Source organism: Jaculus jaculus, chromosome 8 (genome assembly GCF_020740685.1).
Source record: "Jaculus jaculus isolate mJacJac1 chromosome 8, mJacJac1.mat.Y.cur, whole genome shotgun sequence".
In the NCBI taxonomy this organism is placed as follows: domain Eukaryota; kingdom Metazoa; phylum Chordata; class Mammalia; order Rodentia; family Dipodidae; genus Jaculus; species Jaculus jaculus.
The window spans coordinates 49,956,035-49,970,922 of NC_059109.1; the positions used below are offsets into that span (position 1 = coordinate 49,956,035).

The window sequence follows — 14,888 nt, forward strand, 5'->3', positions numbered from 1 at the left end:
ACTATAACACTTCTGCCTGGCCCCAGCTGAAACCACAGAGGAGCTGGGGAGATGAGAAAGCGTGCTGCTTTCTTGCTGAAACTGATAATCAGTGGCAGGGTGAAGGAGATAGACACTGAGGACACTCAACACCTACAAAATCAGAGATCCAGAAGCTCCTAAGAGCCCATTACTGAAGTAGACCTAAAACACACCTAACATTGCTCAGGGAATTCCATGTGTGAGGTGTAGAAATATTGTCAAAGCTACAAGTTGACATATACCCAGAGGCATTGCCTCTCCCCAATAACTGACTGCTGCTCACACATGCACAACCCACAATCCCCATGGAGATAACCTGGGACATCAGTGAGGAGGTCCCCTATGGAAAAGGGGAAGGGAGGAAGGAAAGATGGTACCAATATGTGTTGTTTCCATACTATGTATGTCCATAACTGAAATAAATAAATAAATAGAATTTTTAAAAGGTGAATGGGGGTAAGCAGATGGTTTAGCCTTTAAGGTGCTTGAATAAAAAACCAAAAGAGTTGTCTTTGATTCTCCAGGATCCATGTGAGCCTGATGCACAAGGTGGGACATGTGTCTTGAGTTCATCTGCAGTGGTTAGATGCCATGGCATGCTCATTCTCTCTCTCTCTCTCTCTCTCTCAAAATAAATATATAAATAAATAAATAAATGAATAAATAAATCAAAAGAAACAAAGCCCACAAAAGCATCAAAATCTATAAACCACTTCATGATGACAGAAAATAAATTGAACTTAAATATTTATGGAGTTATTTCACCCATCAAAATACAGAAGTTAACAGGCTAGATAAGAAAAATGGAGCCTTCTATCTGCTATCTTCAAGAAGCCCATATCACCACTAAAGACAGGTATCTCCTCAAGGTGAAAGAATGCACAATGATATTCCAAACAGAATGAAATAGGAAACAAGCAGGTGTTGATAAATTAGCACTTGATAACACAGACTTCAAACCAAAAGTAATCAAAATAGACAAAGAATGCCATTTCTTACTAATCAAGGGAATGATCTACCATGAGGACATCATAATCTTAAATCTATATGCACCAAATACAGGTGCACCTCACTTTATAAAACAAAACCTACTTGACAACAAAACAGAAAAAAAAAAACAAAACAAACAAACAACAACAAAAAAAAAACACCACCAACACCATCATAGTTGGGGACTTCAATACTCCACTATCATCAATAGACAGATCATCAAAGCAGAAAATCAACAGGGAAGTAAGAGAGCTTAACAACATCATAGATCAACTTGACCTAATGGACATCTGGAGAACATTCCTCCCCACTTCTCTAGAATATGCATTACTCTCAGAAATCCACAGGACCCTTCCCAAGGTAGATCATATATTATACCATAAACATGCCTTCATAAAGTCAAGAAAATTGATGGAATTTATTGCATCATAATGCTTAGAGCTAAAAATTAACAACAAGCGGTACATCAGATATTCTAACACCTAATGGAGACTGAAAAACATAATGAATGTGTTGTGGAAGTGATAAGAAATTGTAAATTTTTTAGAATTGAATGATAATTAAAATACAACTTACCAAAATTTATGGAAAACAATGAAGGCAGTCTGAAGGGGAAAAATAATCATAGCACTAAATGCCTTCATAAAAAGAGACAGAGAGATTTCAAGTCAATAAACTAACCCTTTGCATAAAAACATTGCAAAATGAGGAGACTCCAACCCTAAGAGCAACAAACAAATGATCACGATCAGAGCAGAAATGAATGAACTGGAAACTAAGAAAACAATTAAGAAAATCGATGACGTCCTCCTGTTGTGCCGCCGGCGGGACACCAGGCAGGCCCCAGCACCATGAAGATCTGGTCGTCCAGGCACATTTTTGACCACCCATGGGAGACCATTTCTACCGATGCAATGCAACAAACACTCAAACCCAATGAACCCGAGCGTGGTTGTCATTGATGTGCTCCACCGATATATAGATCCTTCTGGAAACTGCACATGCTTGACATCACTGAGTGGGGACTGCCCTCTGGCGTGACGTCTCTTATTGGTGCGGCAACAAGGGAAACGTATGAGCAGGAGCACTCTGTGGTTGACCCCGTGAGGAAGACAGTGGAGCTGAAGTCTTCTCATGTTTCGTCCACTAATATGGTTTCAGTAGACTTACGTACAAGCCACATCCTCAGGACCCAGAAAAGACTGTTTCGACCCAGTAGGCATAATCGCTGTGAAAGGAGTCAGCCTCGCCAGCTCCATCGAAGGACTGATGGCCAGCAGCACAGCCGCCAGGGAGAGTCAAGGCGGAGAAGCGCCGGAGCGGGTGATGCGAGACTGAAGAACCGGTCTCTCCTGGACAGGCACGTAAGGACTCCTGCGCTGTGCTGGGACAGCAATGACGGCGACCCTGGTGCGCGGCCGCCGGTCCCCAGGCTCTCCAAGCCGACAGCATACTTATTTATTTCAAAAAAAAAAAAAAATACAAGTATATTAGGTAGAAGTTTTTGTTTGTTTAAATGAGGTGGAGTAAGGCTGTGGTTTGATGAAGATAAAAAGATGTGGGGCTTCGACATCAAAAGGGTCATGGGAGGTTAGTGTGGCTTGAAGCTACTGATTTTGAGGGCCGTGGTGCTCATGGGAACCATTAACAGCTTTTCTAAAGCACTTGGAAGAAATCGGCACTGATCTTGAGTCTCCGGGAGGCACTCTCCAGGCCTTGGCACTCCGCCTGGCCGCAGACCAAGGCCACAAGGAAGCAGGGGCCCCTCGGTCCACACAGTTGCCTTTGCTGTAGCTAGGATGGCATGTGTGAGGAGCACTTGTGTTGTTTCAAATGACAGTATTTGTATAAAATAACTTGCTCTGCTAAGAACCATGGTATTTTGATTTGGTACTTAACGTGATATTTTCGGAGTGTAAGATAGCAAAAACGTATTTATGACTCCAACAAAAAGCCATTTTGTTGTATTAAAGATTACTGTGTTGACTTGCCAAAGTTCTGTAATTTAGTAAAATTTCTCACCTTTCTTGAGTGTGCCCTTGTTCACTGAGCACGCTGCCGGGGTGGGGGGCATGGTACCCAGAAAATGAAGTCCTTCCTCCAGTGAGTTCCGCCTCAGAGCTGTGCTCATTCCTGTTGCACGTTACAAGCTCCTTGGAAAGTCGAGCCATGTGTTACATAACCAGGCATGCGTGCTTCAGTTACTGGAATGTGATTACTTTTTGAGGTAATTGGCCACAGAGCATATTTTTTTAAATACCAGCTATATGTTCAGTGAGATTGCTTGAGGCAGTCTCGATTCAAGCAAGCTCCTCCGAGTGACCGCGCCACCACGGGGTGTGTCGTTGGGAGGCAACAATAGTGGGATGGGGGAACCCCAGCAAGAGCTGCAGTCCAGGTGCAAACCCAGAAAATGTATGTTCCACATTTGAGCAAGAGATCATTCCGAGTGAGATCTTTGAGACTATAGTTTTTTGTTTTTTTTTGTCAAAAGGTGATTGGCTTTCACCTTTATTTTACAGTTCTTAATGTGTCCAATCTCAGGTGGGTTTTCCTAGTAGATATTAGTTAATATGTATACATAAGGACAGAAAATGTATTACTAATTTTTTTAATTTGTGGTTTTCTTAAAATATTACTTAAAGAATCTAAAAAAGAAGGAATCTTTGGCTAGTTATAAAAGCAGATTAATAGCAATGGAGTTTCTGAGGTTCTTTTTTTTTTAGTGTGTGTGTTTTGTAATTGAAAATGATTTTTATAAATGAAATGCCATTTCATATGAACAAAACCTTGCTAAATATTGTATAAAAAGTGACTTGTATAATTTCTGTGTTCTGAAAAAGCTATAATACCCTTAAGAATATTTCTGGAAAAATTCTATACATTTTTTAACTTTGATCTAGTGATGAAATTCTAAAAGCTGGTAAAATGTAATTACACAAATAAACTCACTGAAGATTTCAATAGTACCCTAGAACAAATGTCAGTCAATGCCACCTAAAGTATCTTAACCCTAGTTCAGTGAACTTACATAAATTTACAATCTTTGTGGGTAATAAAAACTTAATTTCTCTAAAGAAAAGAAAATCAATGAAATGAAGAGTTGGTTCTTTGAAAACATACACAAGATTGATAAACCTTTCACTAATTTAATTAAACGAAACAAAAGAATTCTCAAATTAACAAAATCAACCATGAAAAGGGAGAGAACACAACAGATATTGAAAAATTGGAAGAATTCTCAGAACAGACTTACAAAACCTTTATTCCACAATATTGGATAATCTGTAGAAATGGATGAATTTTTACCATGTACCACCTACCAAAACTAAACTCAGAGCAGATTAATCTCCTAAACAAACATAACATCCATGGAGATTGTAAAGTTTCCAAAAAGAAAAGTCTAGCCAAATTATATTAAACCTACACTGAAGAACTGAAAGCAAGTTATCTCAAATTGCTACATATAATCAGGGAAAAGGAAATGCTCCCCAACTCCTTTTATGAAGTTTTTATCACCTTAATACCAAAAGCAGATGGAGATGCAACAAGAAAACTATAGGCCTATATTCCTGATGACTTAGAGGCAAAGATCCTTATCAAAATCCTCTCAAACTGAATTCAACATGACATCAAAAGCATTATCCCCCTTGTTTAAGTATGATTCATCACAGGGATCCAGGGATGTTTAAACATTCAAAAATTGGTCAACATAATACACCACAAAAATAAACTTAATTACAAAAACCACATGACCATTTCAACAGACAGAGAAGGCCTTTGACAAAATACAATTCTGGAGAGACTAGGCACAGAGAGTTTACATCTCAACACAATAAAAGCTATAAATAGAGCACCTACAATCCAAATAACATAAATGAAAAAATACTCAAGGAGTTGCCATTGAGACTAGGAACACGACAGAGTGACAACACTCACCACTGCTCTTAAAAATAGTACTAGAGGGGACTGGGGAAGTGGCTGGGTGATTATGGCATTGGCCTGCAAAGCCTAAGAACCAGTACCCACATAAGCCAGATGCACAAGGGGGCACATCTGTCTGGAGTTCATATGTAGTGGCTAGAGGGCCTGGCATGTCCATTCTTTCTTTCTCTCTATCTGTGTCATTCTCTCACATAAATAAATAAATAAATAAATAAATAAATAAAATATTTAAAAGATAGTACTGGAAGCCCTAAACCAAGCAATAAGACAGGAGAAAGAAATAAAAAGGATACATATTAAAAAGGAAGGTGTCAAATTAGTCCTGTTCGCAGATGACATAGAACTGTACATACTCCAAAAGTCTCAATCTCACACCTTCTAAAGGTGATTTATCCTTCATTAAAGTGGCAAGATACAAAATTAATGCACAAGAATCAGTAGCCTTTCTATATGCAAAGGACAAACATACAGAGAAGGAAATCATCAAGCCTGTCCCATTTTCAATAACCACAAAATAATTAAATATGTTGGAATAATACAAATAAAGTATGCAAATAACCAACATGATAAAAAACATAAAAACACTCAAAAAAGAAATTGAGGAGAATTTGAGAATATGGAAAGACCCATCCATACTCTTGGATAGGTAGAACTAATATTATGAGAAAGGCAATTAAACCCAAAGCAATAAACAGATTTAATGCAATACGAATAAAAATTACAGCATCAGTCCTCACAGATAGTAAAAAAATGATCGCAAAATTCATATGGAATAGCAGCAGGCTTCAGATATACAAACACATTCTCAGCAAAAGCAACACCTCTGAAGTATTACTATCCCTGGTCTCAAGTATATTACAATGCCATAGTAACAAAAATAGCATGGTGCTGGCATAAAAACAGGAATGTAGACCAATGGAACAAAATTGAAGATTCCGAGTTTAGGTCAAGTAGCTACTGCTACTTGTTCTGGGAAAGAGGTGCTAATTGCATAGACTGGAGGAAAGACTCACCTGCAACAAATGGTGCTGGACAAATCGGAGATCCACATGTAGAAAAATGAAACTAGACTCACTCATTTTACGGTACACAAAAAATCAACCCTATATTGATTAAGGACCTCAGCATAAATCCTGAAATTCTTCTACTGCTGGAAGAAATAAAATAGGAGGAACTCTCCACAATATAGAAGTGGGGAAGGAACCAGGTCTGAATCCTATGGAGATATGATTATGTTTTCAAAGGTCAATCTCCCGCCTGTCTTTGGCTAAAATGGGAGCTACACCCATCAAACTTGCCTCAGATTGATAACACTTATCCCATTGAATCTGTGCCGATTTCACTCTCCATTGGAGAATCTGTTTCTCTTTTTCAGGAGGTAGTGAGACCTAAGGAGATAAACCACCCATCACATCTCAGTCAAGGCCCAGTAAAACCACAAAGGAATTGGGGAGATGTGCAGGAACACTGCTTCCATGCTGTTCCTGACAAACTACACCAGGGTGGAGGAGACAGAGGCTGAGGATACTCATCACATACCAAAGCAGAGATCCAGAGGCTCTTGAGAGCTTATCACTGAAGTAGACTTATAACACACTCACCACAGCTCAGAGAATTTTGCAGAAGAGGAGGCAGAAAGATTGTAAGAACCACAGATTGGGATGCCATGCCCCTCAATAACAGACTGCTGCTCTCATAATGCATAAATTGCAACCCCATAAGGAATACAAGCAATTCTACTGAGGAGGGGTCCCTGTGGAATGGGGGCAGGGATGAGAGAAAAGAAGGTAGCAACACATGATATATCCATACAAATTATCTTCTTATACAAAATACAGAAACCCATTGACTTGTGTTTTAAATGAACATCCTAACAGATTGATGCATGAGAACCTATTCAAAAGTGAGCTTCTGAAAATGGTTAATTTCATCATATCTGTCCTTGTGAAATAATGATTTAACTTGAAAAGTACTGAAATGCAGTTGTTTTTATGTTGGCATTAGAAGTGTAAGTTAGTACTTCTCAGAGTAGCTTGTATCTTCTAACAATGCACACCTATGGAAATTAAATGAACTGAATAAGAAGAAAAGGGCTAACACTAAATCAGTGGTATATTCTCATTGAGTTGTCAGTACAGATTATGGATATGAATATAGATAGATTAAATGATAGATAGATAATAGGTAGATAGATATATAGATAGGTAACATTAATATATAGATGGTACATACATGATAGATGATAAATAACATACAGATTGATGATGAATTAAGAGATAATGAATAGATAAATAGGCATGGATAGATGATAGGCAGATAGATAGATAGATAGATAGATAGATAGATAGATAGATAGATTATGGATAAGAGATAATAGAGAGGTGATGGATGATGGACTGAGATATGATGGACATACATATAATAGAGATGGACACATATTTATAGATAGAAAATAGAGTGCATTACATATATGTTTATAGATATGTTCCCTTAAGGTACTAGAAACTATGTCACTTAAATAGTAGTTAGACCCCAAAACATTATAGGCCATTGCCGAGGCCCTTAGTTTACCACCACAAATAGATGGTAAGACCCTATTGCTGAACACTCCATATACTTGGGCTGCCAGGCCACTGAGAAATCTTGCTGGCTCTTAGCTGATAACCTTCTTCATGTAGACCACCTGACAGAAAGCTGGAAGAAGCCATTCTGCATGCAGTTCAATGGGAGAAAGAGAAATTACCAGTGAAGATATTCATCAATGGGCACTGCAAGCCTTATAATTGGCTAGCCAGGCCAAATGAGCCAACGGGTGCAATAGTGGCACCTGTTATGTTATGAGGGAAACCAACTGCCCTCTATTTGCACTGGAAGCCTGCTGCATGGAAGGGAATACATCCCTGATACTGAAAACTTAAAACAGAGGTACTCATGAGCCCTAGGGGTGTAACGTCTGCTGTTGTCTGGCCAAATGTACATACTATGCTTATCAAACTGCCCAGTAAGCACTTCTGTTAATGTTCATACCCTTATATTAATGTTACTCTCACTTTTAGTTGACAATCTTCTCTTTTTAGATGGCAGTAACCTTGGGACGACTCAGAAGGTATCATGGTGATGGAAAGAAATGACCACAGTGCTCAGTACTGCAATATCTGTATCACACCTTCCAAGACTCAGGGTCTAATGCGGAAGAGGTGGGGAAAGAATGTAAGAGCCAAAGGAAGGGCAGGACTCCATACAACATGCTCCCTCCAAACACAAAATGGCCTGGATATCCATGGCTTCACAGTGCCTGACACTACCTGAATGAGACCATTATAAGAGGAGGAAAAGATCAAGACATCAAAAGTAAAAGAGAGACTGATTGAGATGGGGAGGGGGTATGATGGAGAGTGGAGTTTCAAAGGGGTAAGTGGGGGAAGGGAGGGTATTACCATGAAGTATTTTTTATAATCATGGAAGTTGTTAATAAAAAAAATAAATAATTTAAAAACATAAAATAAAATAAAAAAATAAAAAACATAAAAAATAGTAGTTAGCATATCTCCTACCTAGAGTAATGTTTCTTAATTATAAAAACAGAATAAGAGATGAAAATCTGCCTGTTATAATAAAATGTCAATGAAAGAATAAAGAATGTAATGCCATAAAAGTCAAGAAGTTGTAACAAAGAATATATGATCCTGTATTCTATCCTGGAGTGAAAGGAGCTGATGAATTCTAGTGAAGTTTGCATAGGAATAAATTATTTTTGTAGTTGCACTGAGGTTATATAAGTTTATATCTTCATTCTTAGGAAATACTCAGTAAAATATTTAGCAGTAGTATAGCTTCATGACTGAGACAAAAATATCCAGAGAATGAGGAAGCAAATATGACAAGATGTTAGTAACTGAAGAATCTGGATAAGATAACTAAACAGAATTTTGATACTATTTCAATTATTTCATATAAGATTAAGTTTAGTTAACATAAGCTATAAAAACAATGGAATGAAATAGGGTAGTATTGAAATCAGTTTTCTGAAATGTGTTTGTTGGTTTTCCCTCACTGTGCATCTGTGAGTATTGAAATATGGTACCCAGAAGTGAAAGGAAAAAAAAAAAAAAAAGAATACCAAGGTCTAGTGTGACTGGAAGGGTGAGATCATTGCCCAGTCCCCTTAATAACTGCCTTTCTCCAGAGACTATTTATACAGGGCAGAAGGGCCAGATGCTACTCTTGGAAAAGGGAATATTAAAAGCAGGCTGGCTCTAAACATTAATTTCTCATCAGCTCACTGCTTCTTAGTGAACTGAGAGTCATGGTAGACTTGGAAGGTACATTACCTGTAAGAAAGTACCATGCTATTCCAGTGTTTCAAATAACATTTTACTGTAAACTGCATTTGGATGTTGTCTTCTATAAAAGGAAGTCACCCTTTTATAATTACACAGTGCAAATTGGGGAAGGTTGAGTCATGTCTTTCTCTGTGAAATCTCAGCATGCAAACATGTGTAGTGGACTCTGAATCTGAGTGTCTACTGCATTTGAGCAACACCAGAACTCTAACATTCCTAATATTAAGAAACTGAAAAAAAAAATAAAAAAAGGACCCATTGGGGCCTCATTGGACAGATGCTATACTATAAGATAAATGAAAAGAATACACTCAGAACTTTGTAGTGCTTGCTATATCAAATGTTTACTTTCCTATGAATTATTGAACATTAATTTATTTTCTTCAGTCTATGCCAATGCTTACCATGGAACTAAATGTAGTGCTCTCTTATCAGTTTGTGAGATAACATTTCACCATCATAGGAACACATGCTTGTCATAGATTTTAGGGAAGAAGTCATGCTGCTTGTCATCTAGCAGGCACTTGAGTCATCTGAAAAATCTGTGCAATCCACCCATGCCTTACCAAGAGCCTGATTCTTGTGTGTGAGATGAATACTCCGTATCAGTGAACAAGGATTGCAATCTAGAGGCACCATAACCATTCAGTGGCTTTGTGAGTACTCAGTTGTATGGATGCTGAAGAAGGTTAAGGTTTATCTATTCTAAACATGACTTTTAATCCCTATGAACAATATCATATACTCCTATCTGGAAGAAATTCTTATAGTAGCATTCCTTTGTGAGAATTCCAGTCAAGCCAGAGTGTACATGAAAATGATGTAGATTCTGAATGTCACATTAGAGGCACCTAGAATAACAGAGGAAAGTGAGCCAAAGTTCCACGTATTCAGAAGCAAAGGACTGTAACTAGACACTAGTGATGAACTCCAATTCATGCTCACCTCTGTGTTCTTTTGCTGTCCACATGTAACATTTGGAGTCAGGAGCTTTGAAGTAACTTCACACTGAGCCCACATAGCTGTGTCCAGCAGACCTTCTTCCATCCCTACCACGGTTCTACATGTGCTGATGAATAATTAATCAAGGTTGTTATTATTTTGGTTTCCTTTCAAAGTGTGAGTTTCACCTCACAGAAGAGCTTTCATAATGCCCTAAGAATTTTCCATTTCCTGAGGCAAAGTACTGTTTCATTCCTCCCTTGACACACATCAGGATTTTCATCCCAAGAGAGGCATATATAGAAGGGGGGGCGCGTAAGAAAGAGAGAGGGAGATGACCAATATGTTGGAATAACATTTAGTTCTGAGTCTACTCTGAATTTTGTCATTCCAACCTTCCTTATAAAATTTGCAAATGAAGGTCATCAATTTTGGGGAATGTGTTGGGTTTTATTTATTTAAAAATAATCTATGCAATAATAATCTTTTATGAGGCTGCAGAAATTGCTCAGTAGTTATGATGATTGCCTAAGGACCCAGATTCAATTCCCCAGTATCCATATAAAGCCACATGCACAAGTTAGCACATGCATCTGGAGTTCTATTGCAGTGCCTAGAGTCCCTGGTGCACCCATTCTCATCCTCTCTCTCTCTCTCATAAATAAAATAAAATAATTTTTATTGATTTGAACTTAATATTAGTTCCTTGATACCACAAGCTATTTCTAATAAATTATAAAATGTTCCTTCATATGCATATTAACATCCATAACAGTGAATTCTATATAACTTTATTCAACCAACTGAAATAAAATATATGTAGAAAAACAAATTGAACCTACACTAATATTTAACTTTTTACTTTTCCAAAATAAATATAACATAGAAACTTAAAAAAATTATCACTTTATTTATTTATTTATTAGAGACAGAGAGACAGAGGAACTGATGGAGAGAGAGAAAGAGCGAAAGACACACACAGAGAGAGAATGGGCACAACAGGGCATCTAACCACGGCAAACAAATTCCAGATGCATTTGCCATGATGTGCATCTGGCTAACACGGGACCTGGAAAATCAAACCTGGGTCTGGAGGTTTAACAGGCAAGTTCCTTAACCCCTAAGCCATCTCTCCACCCGAAACTTAAATTGCTTAAGCATTATAAATAATCATAGGTGATCCAGGGTCCATGAGAGAATGTCTGTAAGCTTTATTCAAATTACGTGAAAATCCTCAGATTTCAGCCTGTGGGGGTACTGGAACCAGTCCTCCAATCAGTGACAAATGGCAATTATTATTTCAACATATTAAGCTCAACGCGAGAGTATTCTATAACAAGTGTATACAAATTTAGATGACGTGCTTGCAAAACATATCAATAGAAAAGTTTTATGTGTAAATTGCATTTCTGTTATTAATTCACAGATGGGGCAGAGAAAATGCAATAGAGAGGCATGTTGATCCTGAGAATTCCTTCTTCATTCCCCTGTATAGCTTCATGCGATCTGTTCACTATCCAGCTAGAAACATTCTTACTCCAATATCCATAACGTATCTTTCAGATTCCATAAAATTTCATCCACCTGAAGTCACTCTGGCCCTGTAGTTTGGTCATCTGAGGCCTCCTCAGTTTCTTCTGTATTGAAGACACGGGCTCTCAAATCAGACTAACTTAAGGCTTGCGTCTAACTCTTCCTACTTACTGTTGTCTAATCGTGGGCTTTAATTCCACCATCCATTTTTTCCTCCTCCTAAGAACAGTGGTAGCTATTCTTATTTTAGGATAAATGAAGTGTTGTGATAAAGAATTTAGTACTACTTCAGAAAACATAAATAAAAAACAATAAATGCCGCTTCTGTTATCACTTATATTACAAGGGGAATGCAAGCTCATAATATTCAAATTCAGGCAACAAGCTCTACATCCTCTTCATAGGATGTTGCCTTAGTTTCTTAGTATACATTTGTCCTAAGTTATATGGTTTTTATAAAATATATGCAGCAGGTTTTCCAACCTCATGACAGTATCTTCTGTGAATGCACCCTTCCCCATCACAAGAAATTGTGACAATTCCTCTTTCAGTCAGTCAGGGTAAAAACTAACCTCTCAACATTATTGCAAAGTGTTGCTAATTGTAGTTGCTTTTTGTGCCTATGTACCTAGTCTATATTAAGTTTTAAGTCCCTACAAATCTCCCATGGCCTTGCATGTAGCTGTTGTACAATAAATACTTTGTTTATTAAATTGTTTGGCTACTAACAAGCTCTCTTATGTCTATCTCTTCTAGTACCCTTTCCTGGGGGCAGTGTCCAATGTTGGAATTCAGAGAAGTTGGAATATCAGGGGTGAAACGTTGGAGTAGTTCAAAGTTGGATTTAATTCTAATATGACTCATATTCTCTGTTTATACTGATTTTAATAAATGATGGTATTCTACTTTGGGAAATATATTTAACATTTTAAGAGAAAGTATTTTTTTTCATTCAACCTCAATATTATACCTAAGGGTTAAATTCTGTTTTCCACTGTAGACAGAAAATAACTTTTATGCTCAGAAACCACTGACTTGACAATGTAGTTTGCTGTTCCAATGTCAGAAAAGGATGCCTAACTGGAAAATAAACAACACGCAACAAAGGAGGAACCAGGGTCTGAGGAAATAGCTCAGTGGATAAAAAGATTGTCACAAAAGGATGAGTACCTGAATTCATATCCAATATCCCATGTAAGTGCCAGACACTGTGGAGAGCATATGCCATCCCAGTGTGACTATGAAAGTAATAAAGAGGCAGGAGAAGCTACTGGAAGCTTGAGGGCTAGTTAGTCTAGTGGGTGGAGGAGTGAAAAGCAAGGGACCTTGCTTCAAACATAGTTGAATGATAAAACTGACCCAAAATCAATCTCTGATTTTCATACATGTGCCATGGCACACATTCACTGCACTCACATACATGAACATACCCATGCATATGCATACATCATACTGACTATTAGAAGAATCTAAAATATTTTGTTGAATTAACTACAAAGTTGATACCAAGTAACATAAAAAATAATTTTTAAGAACAAAATGTCTCATTAGGTTTTCCTTAAGAGAGGATAGAATAAGAGAGAAGGAGAGGGGGGCAGGGACAGGGAAAGGGAGGGTGAGATAGAGACAGAGAGAGACAAACTTAAAAGGCTGTTTGGCAGTATGCTATTTTTTTCCTGCAATGCCATAAAGCTTAATTCAAAACTTTCTTGGAATTTATAGTGCCAGAGGGTAAGCTAAAAATAATTCTGCCTCATTAGATCTTGCAGTTTAACCTCTGAAGTGGAAGGTTTGTGACAGACACATCAAGACTCCAGCTCACAGAGCACCATTCAAAAAGAAAAAGAATAAAAGGAACATTGCTATTAAATGACCCAGAGAGAATCAAAGAGACAAAGAAGCTTCTTTCTGTAGCTTCTCCAACCAAGCATATAAGCTTGCTCAGCTGTTCCATCCAGGTGGATCACTCCTGTAGCTCTGGATGCATCATGTGCTAAATGAGCATGAAAGTCTATATGGGAGCAAAGCAAAGGAAGTTGAACTTCACTAGACAATGACAGGAATCTTGGGAGAAAAAGAGAAGCAGGTTTTACTCAATAACCTTAGAGGAAATTCATCAGTGGTAGCTGTCTCCCCATCTTCCTTCCCATCATGGTCAATGCTTTTGGTATTATGTTTCCGGAGAAGAAAATCCCAGAGCATAAAGACTTGCTTACACTTCAAGCTATTTCTAGAAATCAGAGTTTGAAGGGTCCTGGTTAGTGTAATTCTTGAAATAGAGACCATTAGTTGTTACTTTCTTTTTCTTTCTCTTATTTCATGATACAACAAGGTAAAACAGGCATTATATTACTCAGAAACATGTTCACATAACACACTATGACATTTTTGTAAGCTTTTCCATAATGTTTTTGATCATATCTGTTACAGGGAAGAAAAGAAAAGGAGGACTCAGGTAAGCAGAGCTTATCCATGACACAGATAAAGGACACAACAACGCCTAGAGCATCCACAACTCTAGAAGCCAAAGAGGTGGGAGGAAATTGTTTCTCTGCCTGCTGGGGCCTTGAAATGCCATGCATCTACAGAACCAATGATTTGCAAGAAAACCTGGACACCAAGTCAGAGAGTAAGAACATGTTCTTTCAGTGCCTTCAGCTATGAGGATGTTGAGTCAGTAATAGAAGGTGGCATACTTGAATCCAGGTTCAAAGAAACTACAGGAGAAGTCTGGTGGAAGCTGGAAGACCTGTGTGTTTGAGATGCCACTCACACCAAGGACTGACAGCATGACAGGGATAAAGGTAGTTGAGGTTTGTGGCAGACACTAACCCTGTATCTATGCTCAACTCTGATTAACTGCTGTTGCACTTTTGCTGCTCAAATACCACACAAATTTTGTTAGTACCAACCATATGAATATTATAGATAAAGGAAGTCTGGGAAACAGTTCTAAATTAACAAGGTTGACATAGTTCAAAATTTGTCATAAATGGCCTATTGGTCACCTTTATCCTGAGACATGGCATTAATTTCTTTATCTTGTAGCCTTCCTTGTAAATCAGTCCTCTGAGAACATATTTCATGTTTGAGTAAAGAGTTTCAGGGAACTTA

General features: G+C 37.9%; 1 pseudogene; it reads left to right on the forward strand.

The window, feature by feature from the left end:
- Nucleotides 1-1,862: 1,862 nt before the first annotated feature.
- The window catches only part of LOC101608599, a 78,713-nt pseudogene continuing 65,687 nt past the window's right edge, over nt 1,863-14,888 (forward strand).